Here is a 16228-nt window from a genome sequence, read left to right as displayed (position 1 = left end):
AAAACCCCCTTAAGGTATTTGCTTAATGTCACCTACTCTAATGAGACATAACCTGCCAAACACCAAATTAAGACTAGATTTTTTTTTCTGAAGATGAAGAGGAAAGATACCGGAAAAGGTTTATATGATACTTCAACTGTGTCTATAATGTTCTATTTCTTTAAAGCAAAAGAAAAAAACAAGAAAACAAACCAAAAACCCTTAAAAATCAAAATCAGAGGTCAATAATGAAAACATTATTAGACTGATAGAACTGAATGGTAAAAACATGGTGGTTGGTTTTATTATTCTGTTTACTTTATTGTATACTATATTATACTATATTGTATACACCAATCAGACGTAGATTTAGTCTTTTCACATAGTCCCATATTTCTTGGAGGCTTTGTTCGTCTCTTTATTCTTTTTTCTCTAAACTTCCCTTTTCGCTTCATTTCATTCATTTCATCTTCCATCGCTGATACCCTTTCTTCCAGTTGGTCGCATCGGCTCCTGAGGCTTCTGCATTCTTCACGTAGTTTTTGAGCCTTGGTTTTCAGCTCCATCAGCTCCTTTAAGCACTTCTCTGTATTGGTTATTCTAGTTATACATTCGTCTAAAGTTTTTTCAAAGTTTTCAACTTCTTTGCCTTTGGTTTGAATTTCCTCCTGTAGCTCGGAGTAGTTTGATCGTTTGAAGCCTTCTTCTCTCAACTCGTCAAAGTCATTCTCCGTCCAGCTTTCTTCCGTTGCTGGTGAGGAACTGCGTTCCTCTGGAGGAGGAGAGGTGCTCTGCTTTTTAGAGTTTCCAGTTTTTCTGCTCTGTTTTTTCCCCATCTTTGTGGTTTTATCTACTTTTGGTCTTTGATGATGGTGTTGTACAGATGGGTTTTTGGTGTGGATGTCCTTTCTGTTTGTTAGTTTTCCTTCTAACAGACAGGACCCTCAGCTGCAGGTCTGTTGGAGTTTGCTAGAGGTCCACCCCAGACCCTGTTTGACTGGGTATCAGCAGCGGTGTCTGCAGAACCACAGATTTTCGTGATCTGCGAATGCTGCTGTCTGATCATTCCTCTGGTAGTTTTGTCTCAGAGGAGTACCTAGCCCTGTGAGGTGTCAGTCTGCCCCTACTGGGGGGTGCCTCCCAGTTAGGCTGCTCGGGGTTCAGGGGCCAGGGACCCACTTGAGGAGGCAGTCTGCCTGTTCTCAGATCTCCAGCTGCGTGCTGGGAGAACCACTGCTCTCCTCAAAGCTGTCAGACAGGGACATTTAAGTCCTCAGAGGTTACTACTGTTTTTTTGTTTGTCTGTGCCCTGCCCCCAGAGGTGGAGCCTACAGAGGCAGGCAGGCCTCCTTGAGCTGTGGGGGGTCCACCCAGTTGGAGCTTCCCGGCTGCTTTGTTTACCTAAGCCAGCCTGGGCAATGGCGGGCACCCCTCCCCCAGCCTCGCTGCCGCCTTGCCGTTTGATCTCAGACTGCTGTGCTAGCAATCAGTGAGACTCCGTGGGTGTAGGACCCTCCCAGCCAGGTGCAGGATATAATCTCCTGGTGCGCCGTTTCCTAAGCCCCTCGGAAAAGCACAGTATTCGGGTGGGAGTGGCCCGATTTTCCATGTGCCATCTGTCACCCCTTTCCTTGACCAGGAAAGGGAACTCCCTGACCCCTTGCGCTTCCCGAGTGAGGCAATGCCTCACCCTGCTTCGGCTGGCACGGGGTGCGCTGCACCCACTGTCCTGTGCCCACTGTCTGGCACTCCCTAGTGAGATGAACCTGGTACCTCAGATGGAAATGCAGAAATCACCCGTCTTCTGCGTCGCTCATGCTGTGAGCTGTAGAGTGGAGCTGTTCCTATTTGGCCATCTTGGCTCCTCCCCCCCATAAGGTTTTATTATAAACCTTTGCTATAGTTTGGATGTGGTTTCTTTTGTCTCCTCCAAACCTCATGTTGAAATTTAAACTCCAATGTTGAAGACGGGGCTGAATGGGAGGTGTTTGGGTCATGAGGCAGATCTCTCGTGAATAGATTAATGCCCTTCTATGGTGGTGAGTGAGTTCTCACTCTGTTAGTTCCCAGAGAGTTGGTTCTTAAAAAGAGCCTGGCACCTCTCCCCTCTGCTCGTGCTTCTTGTCTCACCATGTGATATCTACACATGCCCTCTTCCATGAGTGGAAGCAGCCTGAGGCCCTCACCAGAGGCAGATGCCCAATCTTGAACTTTCCAGACACCAAATTGTGGACCAAATAAATCTTTTTTCCTTTATAAAGTACCCACCCTCAGGTATTTCTTCATAGGATCAGAGAACAGACTAAGACAGTATCCAATATAAGTCTTTGACAGATTGTTCTGTGAAGTTAAGTATCTTCTGGACTGCACTCCTATTTTGATGTTAATGTTTAATTGCTGCCTTTCTTGGCATTGAATTTTTCATATTTTCTTTTTTTGAATTAGTGAGTGTTGTGGGTTATTTTGCTCCAACTCTTTAGACCCAGATCTCCTAGTCTGGGTCTTGGGAGCAAGGTGTGTTCTTAGCTGTTCTGATCATGCAGTTTAGTTTTGTCCTTCTGCCTTTTTGCCTATATCGTTATATCTGTCATAGTTACATTCAGCAAATTGGAAACAGTTTGGATTCATCATCCTTAAAGACTATGCTGGTTCTGTCATGAGTCTTCCCGCCTCTTGACATCAGGCCATGTGCCTGTTTCCAGTTAATGTTTCTTTTGGAGCAATACTGATGTCCATTACCTCACCAGAGCCAAACTTGAGATGTTGCCTGTCTCTGGATCCACAGTGCAGCACACTTGCTGATTCAGTCCCATTAGGCAGGGAAGTTGTATTTCTGGACCACAGTAATTTGTCTTATATTTGAGTCCAATCATAGCACTTTAGTTTTATATTTTTATATTTTACCTAATATTACTTTGTTTATATAGTGTAGAAGTAGGTGCCTTAAAGCATAAACATGACACTGTTTTGACTGGAATTTGCCTATTTGACATTGTTACTTCTCAAAGTATTACATTTAAAATACTGGTCTCAAGGTATTGCATTTAAATGTGCTACAAAGTGTGTTACTTAGTGAGAATATGCTCAGGGAGATGAACTGCTCCCTCTTTTTACAGCCAAATTAAGCTACCAACTAAAGCATAATAAAAAATGATATCCCTTTAGTTCTGTCTTCTGGTTATTTGGGGAGCAATAATAATGAAATTCCCAACTTACACCAATAAATATTATTTCATTCATTATTAACAGAGCCTATTTTAGCAACTTCACAGTTTTGTCATTGGAACACTCTTTTACGAAATAAATAAAAGCCTTTGCATTACAGTTAGTTTTAAACATCTTGAGGGTAAGTCATGGAGTCATTTTGTTTCTGACACCCTCTTATCTAACATATAGGTAAACACACAGATAAATCTTTAAAGTACTGTTTTATTGAGCCTAACTTTTCTGATGTAATAAAACATTTAAATATCATCTACTTCTACTTTTATTTATTTGCACTTGGATAAATTAAGTAATTGGCATAGATTCATACAGCTAATGTATAGCAGACATAAATTATCTTGTTTCCATGACTAGATTTGAAGTTCCTAAATCAGAAATCTCAGACCTATACGTCTTTACATGCCACATCACACATAGCAAAATGTCTTAAAAGTGTTTACTGATAAAAGTTACTAAAAATTACTGTTAAGAGGTTATGAACTTAGAAAATTTTAAAAATAATAATAGAAGAATGTTACTTTGTTATGATTACTTGTATTATTTACACTATTGTGATCACTGAGTCTATTTATCCACAAAGCACCTACCATTTTAACGGCAATTAAAAATTAGAAAAAAACCCACATAGAATTGTGTTTTTTTCCTTATCCTGTCTTCCATTCTTTATTTTTTGCAAATAATTCCATTTTCTATATCTAAAGCTATTTCTATAGTAACAAAATTGTTCTGTAAACTCTAAAAATGCAAGTATACTTCTACTGTCGGTAATGATAGTGTAATGGAGACTCAATTTACTCTTCTGCTGTATACAACTAAAAAACTGAACAAAATATACAAAACAATGGATTTTAAACATTGGACAACCGGAAGCACAGGGATCATAATCCCTGACAGAAAAGAAACAAAAGAAATGAGCCTTGTGATTCTCCGCATTTTGTTTTGCCCTGGAAGAAGTTCGTGGGTCACAGAGTGAGGAAGGGAGCCTAAACATAGGCTGGTGGTTTCTCTGAGTTGAAGAAACAGAACACTCAGGTGGTATCCCTGAGTAAAGGTGACTAGAATTCATGGGTAAGGGACTAGAAAAATGGTAGTTGTCCAGAGAGATTCTGGAGATATGTAGAGGAATCCTTTTTAGTCTTTTCCTGAGTGCTAATATTCACATACTTTAGCGGAAACCACTGAACTCAACTGAAAAATTTAATAGTAAGAGGTAGATTACACAACTTCCAGAGCTCACACCGGGCTAGGCATATAGTTGCCATCAACCAGAGAAGAGTTTGTAATCTGTATTCTATAGAGTCTTCTGAAGGGCATCACCTTGATGGATGTACAAATACAACACATTCCAAGAAACTTAACTGGAAAACTTCACAAACAAAAATTATTTAAAGGAAATACTTTAATATAGCACTGAACAATGTATTACTTAATTTAGGATTCAATACAAAATTACCAGGCATTAAATAAAGACTGTAATCTGCCTATGTCAAAAAAATGATTTTCAGATTTTACCCTGCTTTCAAACTAATGAATTAGCCTTTTACAGTTTCATAGATGCTAGTAGAAGACATGACATTCCTGGGTTAAAGACAAAGAACTTTACTGCTTATGTCACAGTGGCCTGCAAAAAGCTTTATGTTCACTGCACTTCCTTTGCTTCCTCTCCTGACAAGTCCCGTAGGGGGCAATGCAGAAGTGAACACAAGTGGACACACAATAGATTTGTGGGACAGCTGTGGAATCCAGGGCTTAGGAAACTCAAAATCATGTAAGATACTGCTAGAAAATATGTCCTATCTTTGTTCCAGAGGAAGACATTATCTTTACTATCATAGGCAGGAAACAAATGTGCCCTCTTATTATAAGGAGAACACTCTAAAATAATGACAAAAGTACAGTATAGTAAGTACATTTTTAAAAAGTTAACTGTAAAACAGTCTCAAGCAGGTCTTTCAGGAGGTAATCCTGAAGAAAGTATTATTATCCTAGGAGATGACAACTTCATGAGTGTTATTGCCCCTAAAGACCTTCCAGTGGAACAAGAGGTGGAGGTGGAAGACAGTGATATTGATGATCCTGACTCTGTGCAGGCCTAGGCTAGTGTGCGTGTTTTAGTTTAAAATAAGGTTTAAAAATTAAAATTTTTTTTTAAATAGAAAAGAGCTTATAGAGTAAAAATATAAAGACTTTTTTTGTACAGCTGTACAATGTGTTTGTCTTCTAAGTGTTATGAAAAACAGTAGAAAAGCTAAGAAAGTTAAAAAGTTCATAAAGTAAAAAAATTACTTAAAGCTAAGGTTAATTTATTTTTATGAAGACATTTAAAAAATTAATTTAGTATAGCCTAAGTGTACAATGTTTATAAAGTCTACGATAGTGTGCAGTAATGTCCTAGGCCTTCACATTTACTCACTCACAGACTCACCCAGAGCAACTTCTAGTCCTACAAACTCCATTCATAGTAAAGCCTCTATACAGTTGTATCATTTTAAAATCTTTTATACTGTATTTTTTCTGTATCTTTTCTATGTTTAGAAACATAAATACTTACCTTTTTATTACAATTACCTACAGTTTTGGTATAGTAACATGCTGTATAGGTTTGTAGTCTAGGAGCAACAGGCTATACATACAGTAGTAGCCTCTCCCATCTAGGTTTGTGTGAGTACACTCTATGATGTTCTCACAATAACAAAATTGCCTAATGATGCATTTCTCAGAATATATCCTCATTGTTAAGCAATGCATGAATGTGTATAGATTTTCCTGTTGTGGTGTCTGTCTTTTATGCATGCATACAATTACTTTGAGTTGTCGTTCTTTATCTGAAAAAAATTCAGCAAATGTTAAGTTACATATGTTTATGTAAAACATAATGTAAGCAACTTTTATTAATGTTCTCATTTTGCTTAGGTGTTAAGATACAGGCTAAATATATTTTATTAATGATTGCTTCTATTACTGTTCTTATTTTTAAATTTTTTTATTACACATTAAGTTCTGGGATACATGTGTAGAACGCGCAGGTTTGTTACATAGTGCCATGGTGGTTTGCTGCACCTATCAACCTGTCATCTGCATTAGATATTTCTCCTAATGCAATCCCTCCCCTAACCCCCTACTCCCCAACAGACCCCAGTGTGTGATGTTCCACTCCCTCTGCCCATGTGTTCTCATTGTTCAACTCCCAGTTATGAATGAGAATATGCAATGTTTGGTTTTCTGTTCCTGTGTTACTTTGTTGAGAATTATGGTTTCCAACTTCATTCGTGTCCCTGCAAAGGATATGAACTCATTCTTTTTTATGGCTGCATAGTATTCCATGGTGTATGTGTGCCACATTTTCTTTATCCAGTCTATCATTGATAGACATTTGGGTTGGTTCCAAGTCTTTGCTATTGTGAATAGTGCTGCAATAAACATATGTGTGCATATGCCTTTATAGTAGAACGATTTATAATCCTTTGGATATATACCCAGTAATGGGATGGCTGGGTCAAATGGTATTTCTGGTTGTAGATCCTTCAGGAATTGCCACACTGTGTTCCACAATGGTTGAATTAATTTACGCTCCCACCAGCAGTGTAAAAGCATTCCTATTTCTCCACATCCTCTCCAGCATCTGTTGTTTCCTGACTTTTAAATGATCGCCATTCTATCTGGCATGAGATGGTACCTCATTGTGATTTTGATTTGCATTTCTCTAAAAACCAATGATGATGAAATTTTTTTCATATGTTTTTGGCCGCATAAATGTATTCTTTTGAAAAGTGTCTGTTCATATTCTTTGCCCACTTTTTGATGGTTTTTTTTTTCTTGTAAATTTGTTTAAGTTCCTTGCAGATTCTGGATATTAGCCCTTTGTCAGATAAATATATTGCAAAAATTTTCTCCCATTCTGTAGGTTGCCTGTTCCCTCTGATGATAGTTTCTTTTGCTGTGCAGAAACTCTTTAGTTTAATTAGATCCCATTTCTCAATTTTGGCTTTTGTTGCAATTGCTTTTGATGTTTTAGTCATGAAGTCCTTGCCAATGTCCTAAATGGTATTGTCTAGGTTTTCTTCTAGGGTTTTTATTATTTTAAGTTTTACATTTAAATCTTTAATCCATCTTGAGTTAATTTTCATATAAGGTGTAAGGAAGGGGTCCAGTTTCAGCTTTCGGTATATGGCTAGACAGTTTTCCCTACACCATTTATTAAATAGAGAATCCTTTCCCCATTGCTTGTTTTTGTCAGGTTTGTCAAAGATCAGATGGCTGTAGATGTGTGGTGTTATTTCTGGGGCCTCTGTTCTCTTCCAGTGGTCTACATATCTGCTTTGTTACTAGTACTGTGCTGTTTTGGTTACTGCAGCCTTATAGTATAGTTTGAAGTCAGGCAGTGTGATGCCTCCAGCTTTGTTCTTTTTGCTTAGGATAGTCTTGGCTATATGGGCTCTTTTTTGGTTCCCTATAAAATTTAAAGTAGGAAATTTGAAAATCTTAACATGATAAAACTGTGATAAAACTGTGACATTAGTATGTAGTCAGAATAACCAAATGCATGTTTGAAGACAGTTATAAATATTGTAAACCAAACTAATTTTGTAAATAATTTAAATATGTTCACTATGAAGATTATCTCAATGACTAATTATATTATTGAAATCTAGCAAAGTTATATTGGATGTCAACTATATTACTAATTAAGATGGAGTTTCAAGATTAAAATGATAATAACCTGTGAGTCTAGATCTGAAGAATAAAAAATATAATAGATTTTTAAATGAAACTTTTTTGTCATGCCCAAGTTACAGATTGACAATTACTGCTCAAATAGTTAACTAAAGTCATGTGTTTCTTGCATTTCACTTACTAGCACAGTTTTTAAAGTATGTAGTGTATATAAGGACAAGACATTCTCAGTCAAGCATGAAACTGAATCTGAGGTAAGTTTCATAGAATTTGAAATAATGGTTATTATTCACATAAATAGCAATGTTATTTTTATGTTCATTGTTGTAAAAATTTCTGTTTAAACTTTTTATAAACATTTTTTCTCATCTAATATTCATAGAACGTGTGTGGGATGGGAGATACAATTTCCTTTAACAGATGACAAAGAAGATTTAAATAGGTCTTATCATTTATCCCAAATTATATAAATTGCTGGAGCCAGGATATGAATACATGTTGGCTTGACTTCAATAACCATGTTTTTTCATTTATGCCAGTATGCTCCCTACATGTTAATAGTTAGTTTTGAAGAGGGTCAGAAAACTATGGCCTATGGGTCAAACCTGGCACACCATTAGTTTTGTAAATAGAGTTTATTGTTACACAGTCACACTCATCCTTTTATGAATTGTTTATGGCTGTTCTTGAGCTACAGTGGTAGAGTTGAATAGTTGTGAAAGGGATCATATGGCTCGCAATGCCAACAATGTTTACTATTTAGCTCTTTATGGAAAAAGTTTGCTAACTCCTGGTTTAGAATAATTAGTTACTTAAGTCTATGAATTCATTACAAAGTTAATATATGTCACTAAGTAGAAATAGAAGTGAATCACATTTTCTTCATTATTCCCTGGGGCATGAAATTCTCAAGAAGTTGTTTTGGGGAGAGAAAAATCCATGTGTACCTTACTAGAGATTTATGCATAGAGAGCTGAGCCCTAGATAATTGGGCAGCAGTTCCCCTTTTAAAAGGGGAGGTGTTCTGGAATAATCCAGAGGAGGGGAAGGACTAAAGAAACTTGCAACTGTGCTGGCCTGAAGAATTAAACTGGGAGAATTCGTGTGCCAAATGATGTCAAACAAAGTCACTGTGCACTTGGCCAGATGAGGAGGAAGTGTTGACAAACAGCAGGCAGATATAAGTTTAGCCACTTGATAATCTTGGATATAAACAGTAATGATTTTGAGTTTGATATTGAGTCAGAGTGCATCTTCTTGTTTTGAATAGAGAAATGTTTCAGTAAAAAATAAGTACTGATGGTTTTTAAAATATTCTAATCATGAAACTAACTAAAAAAATAGTCTTTCAATGGTTTCCTGGAAACTGTATTATTTTGTCAGAGAAAAAAAAAAAAACTCTGAGACAGTTCTAAAAATATATTTGATGGCCTAAATATTCCTCAGATATTGTGTGTCTTACTTGAACCACACAAAATCTGTGCTAACCTTGAATTTTTATCAGCTTAGAAACTTTAATATGAAAAGCTTAAGTACTCTCTCTTCTCCTCCCCAGAGTAATGGGAAAATTAAAGAGATAACATGAACCCCATCATTTTATCCTATAGTATGGGAAGTTAACCCCAAATTAATTAAAATGGCACATCAAATCAGCAAGTAATTATATGACATATCACAATTATGTTCTTCCTAGATCTCTACCATATAAAAATTAAAAAAAGATATTGGGATCTAATGACTTAGACCTCTAAAAGAAAGGGCAGAGTTTCAAAACCTTAAAATAACACAAATATTTCATTCTAACAATTTTCATTCTTCTTTCTGGGCATATTCTCAGTGAATCACGATGTCATTACCAATTTCTTTTTCAAACATTTATTCACTCATTCACTCCCTCAATTATAGGTAAGAGACCTAAGAAAGATAGGGACTAAGTAAGTAGTAAAGGTTATAAATTAAACATTACTGAAGAGTTTATAACCCTTTCCCATTTATAGAAGGATACAAGGTCTCTATCCTTCTTAGAAGACATTTTTTTAATGCTGCTGAAAAAGACTAGATTTCTATATATAATAAAGAGGTAGCAAGATAATTGAGTAAGAAATGAAGAGGATAGTTGATTAGCTGGAGGTACAATTCAGATTCTTTTAGGCAGAGAAAATTGAAAAAGAGATTAGAGCCATCACACTGTTGAATGAATCTTTAGGGGAGGAGTTGCAATAAGCAGATTTCTTTTGATAAGTTTTGCTGTGTATTGATAGTGTTACTCTCAGTACTCAGTAATGCTTCTTGGTCAGAATTTTTATTTAATTGTACCATCATAGAGTGATGTGCCTTTGAGCAACAACAAAATAAGTATTGAATTATAATCTATGTTGATAAATGCTAAGAAGAATAAATACGGAGTACTGTGACAGCATAATTTAATTAATTATTAAGGTGTCATTGAGGAAACAAAATATGAGACTTGAATAGGAATTATCCAATTATTCAAGAAAGGTTGGGGTGGGAAGAACATATTTTTGGTGTCTTTGGTAGGAGCAGTTTTGATATAATGGCAAAGGTAGAAGCCAGATGGAGAGTCAGTTCAGATTCAACATGGGCTTAGGAGATAAAGTAGCATATATAAAGATTCTTCCAAATAAATTTGACTTGAAATGAAAAAGAAAATATTATAGCATATGGAAAGTAATATGGGATTCAAGGAGAGATTTATTTTTCTTTAATATGAGAGATGCCAGAGAATGTTTGAATACTCACGGACAACAATGTGTAGAAAGGGAAGATATAGTCAATGGATGTGACTAAAAAATGAGTAAGATAGGATCCCAAATACAATGAGAGTGCTAGGATTATAGAAGAAGGGAAACCAAACTCTGACATCCATTATAAAAAGAGTGAATAAAGAGAGTATTGGTGACTGTTCAGGTTAAGTTTGAAGTCTGGTGATGAGATGAGTTCTTATCTGATGGCTTCAAGATTTTACAAAATAATAATTGAGGTCATCAGCTAAAAAGTGTGATGAAAAGATGAAGGGAGTGAGAGGTTTGATTAGTATGGAAAATGCATTAAAAAGTCATTGATATAAATATTTTAGCACCATATGAAAATAGAGTAAGATTGATGGACATTGTTGACTACTCAATTAATACTATTATGAATATATAATGCCAATCTATGTGATTTTATCTAACAACCCTCAACTGGCAGGATGTAAGCTCAAAGGAAATCAGTAGGATCTTGACCAACATGCGAGAAGGGTTGGAGAGAGGGACATAGAAATTAAAGACATTGATAACAAAATGATTTTAATGATTGTCTCTGGAACTTAAGCAGGAAAAGAAGCAAGCTGAAAACACACCAAGGATTATGGGAGAGGGGCAAGTGCATGAAGCTTCTCAATGGTGTTATAATTGAGAAGTTTGATTAAGTGTGCTGGAAAAATAGAAAAGAGTGAGTCAGAGAAGGGGACGTGGAATCAATGATTTGTTAATGATGGTGCAGTTTTTGGTCACATTGTGAAAAATGGGGAAATAAATAAACATCATTAAAGCTGAGGTTCTGAGCACTAAAAACATTTTATAATAAAAGCTGAAGAGGAGCATAGGTAACTATGACTTTCTGCTGTGAAACCATCTAGGTTCTTTTATTTTTAATTTCCCCCACTGATTCATTCTCTGGAACAGTCTCATAAAATACACATCTCACTTTGTAATTATTCATAACAATGACTGCGACATTACAGTGCATTGCAAACATGTAATGATACAAATCTTGAGAAAGGCAATGTGGAATGAAAGAAGCTTTGCTCACAGTGACCATTTCTTCACTAGAAAATAGACAAGTCTTCTCTTCTACTCATAAAGTGGATATTAAATGCATTTGTTTATTATTTTGTCTTTTTCTTTAAAACATATCATTTCCTTCCATATTTTAACCCCTCTAGTCTTTAAGTTTTGTTGTTGTTGTTTGTTTTTTGTTTTTTGAGACGGAGTCTCGCTCTGTTGCCCAGGCTGGAGTGCAGTGGCATGATCTCGACTCACTGCAACCTACGCCTCTTAGGTTCAAGCGATTCTCCTGCCTCAGCCTCCTGAGTAGCTGGGATTACAGGCACATGCCACCACACCTGGCTAATTTTTGTATTTTTAGTAGAGATGGGGTTTTGCCATGTTGAACAGGCTGGTCTCGAACTCCTGACCTCATGATCTGCCCTCCTTGGCCTCCCAAAGTGCTGGGATTACAGGTGTGAACCATCACGCCCAGCCATCTTTTAAGTTGTTGAATATGACATGCCATATCTGAAATATGATGACAGCCCAAGAAAGGTAAGCCTCATCTTTGATGAATGTAGAAAACTGAAATGCTTCCTGCATTATTTGAAACATAAGTATTTTGAAACTAGTTTATATTTTAAATTATTTATTAGGAAATTAATAGAATTAGAAGATTATAAAACCACAGAATTTTAGACCTTGAGCATATGTAGATGTCCTCTTTTCTGTTTTACAGATAAGAACAGAGTAAGTGGTTTGCATTTACAATTTATTACTGTAACGACTGAAACAGAATTCAAATATTTCTATGCCTCCACTTAGTAATGTTTTTCTATTAGGTAATATTATGGTTATATGAAACATGACTTTCATTTTAGGGCCAACTTTTAACTTTGGATTTTTAAATATTGAAGTAGAAAATAGATTGATATAGATATTATGTATTGATATAGATTGCATGTATTATGAACCAAGTGACAGAACTGAAATTAGAATTTATGGCAGATCTCACACCTCCAAGTATTCATAGCCACTTAAATATGAGAAACGTCTTTTTTGCTGACCATAGTTTTTTATCTAGTATGTCTGGTATTCTTGATGAATGTGAAATATTTATTATGTTTCAGAATTAAAATGGGTAAAATATAGTGGCAGACTCAAATGATTGCAATTATGCTGAAGACAAAAATGTCAAAGTATCATTATTCTTTAGTTACCTGCTAATATTACAAGAATTATTCTAAACATCTTTATTTCCATTATATAATTATATATGTAATTATACAATATATTATATTTAACATATGCATATAGTTGGCATGTCTTATATATAATTCTCATGATATCTTTCTTTTGCCGACATACAGACACTCTAAAAGCTCAAGAGATCAATTATTCAACTTCGAGAACTGAAATTTGAACACAGATTTTGAGCTTCCAAATCAGGTGCATTTTCTACTATTTCACAAGGATCTCTCTCTGTCTCTGTCTCTGTCTCTCTCGCTCTCTCTTTCTCTCTCTATATACATATATATATATGTATAAAATGTTGTGTTTATTTTGGTAAAATGGGCAGGACAATGTATTTATTAGGTATAGCCCCATATATACATATATATATACACACACATATATATATTTACAAAATATATCTTCATATTTTTTACCAAATATACATACCAAATATTATATCCAAATATATGTTCACATAGTTGGATATATATAATATTATATATTTTTATATATTTTAACCAAATTATTGTGAGGATAAAGCATATATAAAAACCGCAAAAATGAATTTTGTATAGAGAGGCAATAGTAAGTTAAATGTAAAATTTTGATTACAACTTGGAAAGTTACATTTGTGGACACCTGCATCTCACATTTAAAGTCAATTTGGTGGTTATATCTCTAATAATGAAATTCAAGAATGCAGTCTCTCCATTAGGTATCAGTATGGTTTCTCTCTCTCTCTCTCTTTTTTTTAAAGCAGCTACACACGGATATTCATCCAAGCAGAAAGATAATACCAGAGTTCCGAACTGGAGGCTGAATAACGAAAGGAAGAAAAGCACTTCACATAAAATAGGCAGGCATGCTTTCAGGACTAACTAAACATGGTGAGGAAACAGAAATGATAATAGTATCCGAAAATGTGTTGCCTGTTATCATAATTAGTTTTGGGGTATTACGAAGTAAAAAGAATACACAGATTCCAAGATGACTGTATGAAAAACTCCATGTCTAAATTAATGGTCACAGTTATACAGTAGGTATTACAAAGAATGTAGACAAAACTACATAATTTTGTATAGCGTTTGTTAAAGCCTCGCTTAAATAAGACAAACTTCTAATTAACTTTTTTATACTCCTCCATTGTCTATCAAATTAAGCACACTGTTTTGTTAAGGCCTTTCATAACATGTTTCAAACCTATCTCTCTGAATTTTCTCTTTAAACTTTATGAAATCTATCTTGTTAAACTTGTAATTCCTCAAACATATTTAGTGCTTTGTGATTTGTCATTTCCTTTGACCTAAACCACGCTTTCAGCTTTTTGCTTGCTTTGCTCATCATTCAAGGTCCATTTTAAAGTCCACATCTATCTTATGTATTGAGTCTTTCTTGAAGAAAGAAAGATTTGGTTTTTAAAAGGAAGAATATATTCAGCATCTCTAACTGAATATGCTCTCCCTTTTCTTAACCTCTCCAGGACCTGTCTTTTTCATCAGATTTTCAGTGAGTATGTAGATTTACAGCAGGAAACTTCACATAAGAAATATAAGTAAATTAGTCCTTTGAGAGTTCATCTTTAAAATCAATGCTGATGGATCAGTGCAGAGATAGAAGGGCATCCAAAGGAGGAGAAAGAGTTCTCAGTTCTAAAAGATTGGATCATAGTCCTATTGTGTATACTAACATATTGAAACAATAAATGAGACACTCATGCTAAATTAGACTTGAGTACAATAATGAAGAGAAGTCTCAGGCAAACTTCAGCAGTGGCATCCAAAGGGGCTTTAAAGGAAAGGAAGCCTTAGGCTCATCATTTGTGTATTTTAGCAAGCAAGCATATCTTTAGGGTGTTTAGGCATTCTGTGAAGCTAAAGGACATGAGGTAGTATAAAGATTCTAGTGGAAAGTCATCTCAATAGTGAAAATCTTGCTACCAAATGCATACATATGCTTGCATTTGCATCCATTCTCTCTTTCTTCCTCCTGCTGTCCTGCTTTAAGGGAGGAAGTATCCCTTCTGTTATATAAACCTAATCTTAGCACCTGTGTTCTGGATCCCATCCCCTTTCCAGGTTCTCATATTGTATTCTACCCACTATTCAATCAATCTCTATATATCTAAGTATTTAATTGCAGAAGTCAAAAGATTAAAGATTATTTTTGAGATCTCAGGTTAGCATCATTCAAATGCCAACTCTGAGATAAGGATTCAGGAGCAAGGAGTTTATTCGAGGGTTTCAAAGTACATTAATAGAAGAGTACAGAAGTGATGCCGGGTAGGGAAAGCAGCTAACAGAAGGTGGCAGTTAAAGTGTACTAACCCTGTGGTCAGTTAGACCTGTATCAGAAATTGGTATGGAACACATGCCTCAGAAGTATACCACTTGGAGGGTATACTTCCAGTATGACAATGTGAGTTTTGTGGACCCGTTCCCAAGTGAAACTGGTAAAAATTATTTATTTAAAACCCACTCTTTTAAGTCTTTGGGAAATGATCCCAAAGGATTAGAGAAAATAAATATTTACCAATTAAAATCTACTAAAAATTGGTAAGAACGGTGAGAATCTGGTATTTGTATAGAGACTTACTCTCTTCCTCCCTTCTCCCAAATCATCAAGAAAGAAACTACTCCAGACTATTTCAGCCAAAAACACAGGTCTCCTTCTCATCTCAGCTCCCAATAAGAGGGCTTTGTTTCTTTTTTTATTTTTTTTATATATATATATATATGTATTTTTTTTTGTTATTATACTTTAAGTTCTAGGGTATATGTGTACAACGTGCAGGTTTGTTACATATGTATACATGTGCCATGTTGGTGTACTGCATCCATTAACTCGTCATTTACATTAGGTATATCTCCTAATGCTATCCCTCCCCACTCCCCCTACCCACAACAAGCCCCGGTGTGTGATGTTCCTCTTCCTGTGTCCAAGTGTTCTCATTGTTCAATTCCCACCTATGAGTGAGAACATACGGTGTTTGATTTTTGTCCTTGTGATAGTTTGCTGAGGATGATGGTTTCCAGCTTCATCCATGTCCCTACAAAGGACATGAACTCATCATTTTTTATGGCTGCATAGTATTCCATGGTGTATATGTGCCACATTTTCTTTTTTTTTTTTCTTTTATTATTATTATTATTATTATTATTATTATACTTTAGGTTTTATGGTACATGTGCGCAATGTGCAGGTAAGTTACATATGTATACATGTGCCATGCTGGTGCGCTGCACCCACCAACTCGTCATCTAGCATTAGGTATATCTCCCAATGCTATCCCTCCCCCCTCCCCCCACCCCACAACAGTCCCCAGAGTGTGATGTTCCCCTTCCTGT

At 35.7% G+C, this 16228-nt stretch overlaps 1 long non-coding RNA gene across 4 annotated transcripts in view; it reads left to right on the top strand.

Annotated features, from left to right (window-relative positions):
• LOC129058066 (uncharacterized) overlaps positions 1-16228 on the top strand; it is a 164529-nt gene that overhangs the window by 90106 nt on the left and 58195 nt on the right. For 3 of the 4 annotated variants that reach the window (XR_008522894.1, XR_008522897.1, XR_008522896.1), the window contains exons 2-4: positions 8063-8132; positions 13019-13097; positions 13642-13771. This is a non-coding gene — a long non-coding RNA (uncharacterized LOC129058066). The remainder of the gene's footprint in view (positions 1-8062; positions 8133-13018; positions 13098-13641; positions 13772-16228) is intronic. The other variant, XR_008522895.1, reaches the window with a different exon arrangement.

Source organism: Pongo abelii, chromosome 11 (assembly GCF_028885655.2).
Source record: "Pongo abelii isolate AG06213 chromosome 11, NHGRI_mPonAbe1-v2.0_pri, whole genome shotgun sequence".
Lineage (NCBI taxonomy): Eukaryota > Metazoa > Chordata > Mammalia > Primates > Hominidae > Pongo > Pongo abelii.
The sequence above is the reverse complement of the archived record's forward strand: the minus strand, read 5'-3'. Positions and strand labels throughout refer to the sequence as shown.